The sequence below is a fragment of the Chelonoidis abingdonii genome, chromosome 10 (assembly GCF_003597395.2).
Source record: "Chelonoidis abingdonii isolate Lonesome George chromosome 10, CheloAbing_2.0, whole genome shotgun sequence".
Classification (NCBI taxonomy): Eukaryota; Metazoa; Chordata; order Testudines; family Testudinidae; genus Chelonoidis; species Chelonoidis abingdonii.
In genome coordinates this window covers 39,213,880-39,219,879 of record NC_133778.1, presented here as the reverse complement: position 1 = coordinate 39,219,879, position 6,000 = coordinate 39,213,880, and the positions used below count along the sequence as shown (strand labels likewise).

At 46.5% G+C, this 6,000-nt stretch overlaps 1 pseudogene; it reads right to left on the bottom strand.

Annotated features, from left to right (window-relative positions):
- The window catches only part of LOC116827195 (dynein axonemal heavy chain 11-like), a 209,705-nt pseudogene continuing 203,705 nt past the window's right edge, over positions 1-6,000 (bottom strand).

The window sequence follows — 6,000 nt, the reverse complement described above, 5'->3', positions numbered from 1 at the left end:
TCAGATGGTGGCAGAAAGTAGAGTAGAGAAGATTACTTTATCGCCTTGACGTGTGTTGTCGTGTATTCCATATTTCCGTACTTCTAAATCTGTAAGCAAGGCAGAAAATTTCAATTAAATTGATTACATCTGAAAACTAACTAAACAGCTTATGTTATTGTTAGCCCACAAGTGTTGGTCTTCTGCCGTCATTGTTGGGTCCCACATTGTTTAGTTTCACTGATGTACGAGCTAAAATAAAATAATAATAGACTAAACTAAACTGCTTTGTTAGGGACTTGAACAGAGTGAGTGCAAACACAGTGGAACACTCTTCTTTGACACCAAAATACACAGCTATGGTCCCTTTATCTTTACTAATGAGCAGTATTTTACTTTTTGCAACAGATACGCCAATTTCTGTTTCAACCATCTGTTCCTTGACAATTGACACTTTAGAGGTCTAGCTGTTACTGAATAGCCATTGATATGAATACAGTAAATTCTTTACAAAATAAAAATCAATAGTCACTGACATACTGCGTATTGAGGAAAATAATTGTTTATGGCACTCAGCTTAAGTTGTTCTGGTAATCACGTTGAAAAATACAATATTTATTCATTAGATCAAATTTAATGAGGCCTCCTGGCAGTAATTATAAAAATTACTGTAGCAGTAAATTGCTAATGAGCTGTGATGTGCTTCCTACCTGTGAGGCAGGACTGGGGGTTGAAAAAGCCTGATATCCAGACAACACTAAGGAGGGAGAGATCCTGAGACCAGGAGTAGAGCTTGTGGCAGTGCAGCAGACCATCGCTGTACCTTAGTGGCAATATAAAGGGGGGAGAAAGCTCACAAACAAGTGTATTCAAAGAGTGACTTTAAACAGCAGTAAATCTCTGTGTTCATTTCTGAACAAAGATGCATTTGCCACAACATTGTTTGGCATAACATTATTAATGGCAGGAGGAGCATAATTCATGTATGTAATGGACAGTCTAAATGATCCAATAGGTCTTGATGTTATACTGACCTTTTTTCTCCCAGAATGAGCTTTTTCCCTGCATGCTATTCGAACATGAGCAGGGTCAGGAGTGCAGTTCCATTGCTAATCAATAGTGGAGGTGGCTTCTGGCCCCAGGAGTTGATTATTTTAGTTTTCTAGGCAGATTAGTTTCTCAGCTGTGCACAGCCCCATGGACAAAATCAGCTGTTGAGCAGTTGCCCACGTGCTCAACAGCTGAGGTGAGGTGATCCACACCTGTATATCTTGAACTAGGAATGACTTCTTGCTTTTTGGTGATTATGATAATTGGACAAATTTTTGTGAACTGACTCATTATGGATTAAAGGTGGAGGGTAGCAGATGACTCACAGCACAACATTACTGCATCTAGAGAGGTGGACGTTGTTGCTGGACCCATGAACTGTACAAATGTGCTTGCTCACAAAGCTATCTGTGGATGAAGCAGTGACGCATGGTCACAGCTCTGGCCCATATCCTGGAGTAGAACTGCTGCTTCAGTCTTTTTATTCTGTTCCTCAGCCCTAGCTGTTTGGGCTGAGTGTTCTTCCCAGCATTTCAATTTTAATTCTTATAGAAAACCTAAATAAGTCATACATATACTGACAAAGGAGCATATGGTGTATAAGATCATACTAAAAGAGGTAACCCTTTAAATGCTTTTTGGCTTCAATTTAAAATAGTAAATATAAAACAAAAATGAGGTATTTGGAACATTTTGGAAGAGCATATGGATTTGAATAGCTGTTCAGTGTATCGGCAGAAGGATTGGTCGGTGGCTAAAGAAATAGAACTGGGAAACTAGGTCTGTCCTCACTGCCAAAAAGGGTATTTTTTAAAACGTGTTAGAGACCAACAGCATAGCTTCCCACCTGGGAGTGACCTCATCTACCTACATCACAGTGAAAATGTCAGTCTTGTCTGCACTACAGTGTTACAGCAAGCTTGCTAATGCACAATAGTTATTTCAGTGTAATATGAAATAGCTTTAGATACAGGAGTCCTGTGTTCTATTCCTACTCAGTCACACACTTTCTTTGTGATCTTGGGTAAATCACTCTCTCTCTCTGCCTCTCTTTCCTTACCAAAGCATGGAAACAAGGCTTTTCCTTTTCCCTTCCCTGCTTCCCTTAGCTGCATCTACAAGGGCAAAACCAAAAAGGCCTCCCCAGACAGCCATGAAACCTTTTTTTGAACATATAATTTTAAGGAGAAAACCTTGTAGCTAATGAAGAAATGGAGAAAAAATATGATTAAAATTATTTTACAAATCCCATGAAAACATATGCCCTAAAGCAGGGGTCAGCAACCTTTCAGAAGTGGTGTGCCGAGTCTTCATTTATTCACTCTAGTTTAAGGTTTCTCATGCCAGTAATACATTTTAACATTTTCAGAAGGTCTCTTTCTATAAGTCTATAATATATAACTAAACTATTGTTGTATGTAAAATAAATAAGGCTTTTAAAATGTTTAAGAAGGTTCATTTAAAATTAAATTAAAATGCAGAGCCCCCCAGACTGGTGGCCAGGACCTGGGCAGTGTGAGTGCCATTGAAAATCAGCTCGCGTGCCGACTTCAGCATCCGTGCCATAGGTTGCCTACCCCTGCCCTAAAGACGACCTGGACTGTGCCATCTGCACAGTTTTGGAAGCAAAGGAGTCTGAATTGTGTTGTCCTCTGCGGGTGGCCCCGAAGCTCAGGGTCAGAGCAAAGATCTGAGCTGCTTCCTGGTGCTAGGGAGATGGGAGCACCCCATTGTGAAGGCTCTATAATGGGGTGGGAGTTCTAGGAAAAAAATTTAAAAAGCAGAATTTTTCAATCTTCTTTCTAGGCTACTGTAGGTAAACCAATATTTGCTGAAGTATTTTTTTTGTGTGCAGATGGAAGGCAGGGCTGGTGCAAGGATGTTCGCACCCTAGGCCGAAACTTCCACCTGCGCCTTCCCCCCCATGCCGCCACCTGAGGCACCCCCCCACAGTACCCCCCCCCGCCCTGAGGCAACCTCCCCCATGGCAGCTCCCCACTCCCCACCCTCCGCCCTGAGGCATCCCCCTCGCCCCAGCTCACCTCTGCTCCGCGCACGAGCACCCCGAGCACGCCATGGCCGCTTCACTTCTCCTGCCTGCATTGAGTTCTACCACTGGGTGATGGTGGTCGTCACCGGGGGCGTCGCGGCAGTCATCACCGTGTGTCTGTCCTGCATTATGATCTGGCCAATCCAGGTCCGATTCCATGACGTCTCGGTGCTGCCGCTGGCTGGGGCAGGACCGGGAGAGGCTGGGAGCATGGGGGAAAGGAGCTGAAGCAGCACCGTCAACTGAGCTGAGCCCTCGGAACCGGGACTGTGCCACTTGCACTTCACACCTGGGATGCTCCAAAGGAAGGGAACCGAAGCTGGGACCCAGAGCAGGGTCGGTGTTGAGGTCGTGCAGCAGGTTGGCCTGATCCTTCACATCTGCCTCCCGCCACTTTCCTTCCCCCGTTACTATGTAACGTCGCTCCCTGTTGACAGCAGCGGGGAATTCCACGTCTTTGCACATGTCCAATCCTAGGACTTGCTGGGCGGCGGCACGAATCGGATCCGCCCCATGCACTGTGGGAAGAGGGCACTAAAGAAAACCTGTACATTTTAACACGTGTTGTGCAGTCTGTCTGTGAAATAACTGATTGGTGCTGCAAGCCTGGGAGGTGGGAGAAGTGAAGCGGCCACGACGTGCTCAGGGAGGAGGCGGGGCAGGGTTGAGCTGGGGCAGGGAGTTCCCCTGCGTGCCGCCCCTCAACCCCTTACTTGTTGCAGGCTGCCCTCCCCGCGCTCCCCTGCCCCAGCTCCCTCCTCCTAAATGCCGGTGGTGACCGGGGTGGCCGAAGATCAGGCCACCGCAGTCACTGCCGAAGAAAATGGCGCCCCCCAAATCCTAGTGCCCTAGGCGACCGCCTAGGTTGCCTAAATGGTTGCACTAGCCCTGATGGAAGGCACTTCAGAAATACAACAGTGTAAATTCAAATGCACGTACAGTAAAAGCCCTCAGGTAAATACAAGAGTGTAGACCAAGTGAGATGTTTCATGTTTTTAAAAACAATTAAGTCTTGGGACTTTACAGCTGCTCAGAGAGTCACAGGCTTTTAATTCAGGCAACCTGTCTATTGTCTTACAATACAAAGAAGATAGTTGTTTAACTTTGTGAGTTCTTGCACTACCTCAAATTGCTGTGCTGGAACGGAGCACATAACCTCAATGGTCTACTTCTGCAGCTTTTGATGTTACTTGAGGGGACCTGAGTACCATAGTACTGAAGCATACAAGTTAAACCGTACTGCTGATGCTTTCAAGAGACTGTCACAAGTCTCAACAATCCAATAAGTAGTAAGACTGTTGCTGTATATTAGTATTATAATTCAATTACATTAAACTAATACTGTGTCGGTGCCCACCATAAGGCTTTATGGAAATATGCTTATGAATGTATATATGACATAATTAGAATATGTTTTATGCCACATATGCCATGTAACATATCTCCATAAAGGTCATGATCTACTGAATCTAGTCATCCTATTTGTATGCATGTATCATTTTTAAAAGTTATGAATATTAGCTGTGTACTGGCTTGATTTTCAAGTAGCCTTTGTAAAGTATTTGGTCAGCTTCTTGAGAAAGGAATGTGCAAATTAAGTGCCCAATCAAGAAGCACTTAAGGGACAATGGATCTTGGGAGGCTACAATCAGGGCCGGTGGAACCACTTAGGCAAACTAGGCGGCCGCCTAGGGCACCTAGTGATTGGGGGCGTCTAAAAGTCCCCTCAGGCGAGGAGATGGAGTGGAGGTGAGCTGGGTTGGGGGGCGCACGGGGAGGGCTGCCCGCAGTAACGGGGGGGGGGCACAGGGGAACAGCTCCCCTCCCCAGCTCACCTCCACTCTGCCTCCTCCACTCAGCACACAGCCCAGCTCTAAGTCTCCTCCAATCAGTGCCACAAGCCTGGGTGGGGAGGACAATTAGAGCGGAGCCAGCGTGCTCAGTGGCGGAGGTGGAGTTGAGGTGATCTGGATGGGGGAAAACCCAGGTAGGGTTAGCTGCCGTGGCGGGGGGAAGTCTTCCCAGGCAGGGTTAGCTGCCATGGCGGGGGGGAGTCTTCCCAGGCAGGGTTAGCTGCCGGGGCGAGGGAGGTCAGGTCTCCCCAGTCAGGGTTAGCTGCCACGGGGGGATGGGGGAGAGTCTCCCCGGGTGGTGTTAGCTGCCGTGGGGAGACAGGGGGAGTCTCCCTAGGTGGGGTTAGTTGCTGTGGGGGGACAAGGTGGAGAGGGGTTAGCTGTCATGGTGGGGAGGGTAGCTATTGTGGGGGTGGGGCTGAGTTAGCTGTCATGGGGGATGCAAGGTGGAAGTTTCGCCTAGGGTGTGAAACTTCTTTGCACCGGCCCTGGCTACAATCCACATAAGAAGTCTACATGAGGGCATTCAAGGTCGCAGGTAAGCAATGGCTGCTGCCTGTAAAAACTGAGTCATGCGTGGACATGTGACTTGCCCATGTGACTCCAAAGCCATCTTGGAGCTGGACTTTGCAGAGGAGAGAGGAGGGAATCTCCACCCCCAAGAGAAAATCTATTTAAGTCTGTGGGAGACCCCTCCATTTGGTCTTCAGCTGGCTAAAGAGAGAGCTTCTCCACCCCCAAGGATACCTAAAAGAAACTGGAACAAAGGACAGTAACTAGGGGGTGGGAGTGATTGCTGGACATAGACTAGAAGGAGACTAGTCTGTTAAAGGAATCTTACTGGAATTTCTCTAAGCGTGAGGTTTTTAATTTGTGCTCAGTTTTCTTACTGTGTTAGACTCAGACTTGCATATTTTATTTTATTTTATTTTACTTACTTAGTAATTCACTTTGTTCTGTCTGCTATTACTTGGAACCACTTAAATCCTACTTTCTGTATTTAATAAAATCACTTTTTACTTATTAGTTAACCCAGAGTATGTATTAATACCTTGGGGGTAGGGGGAG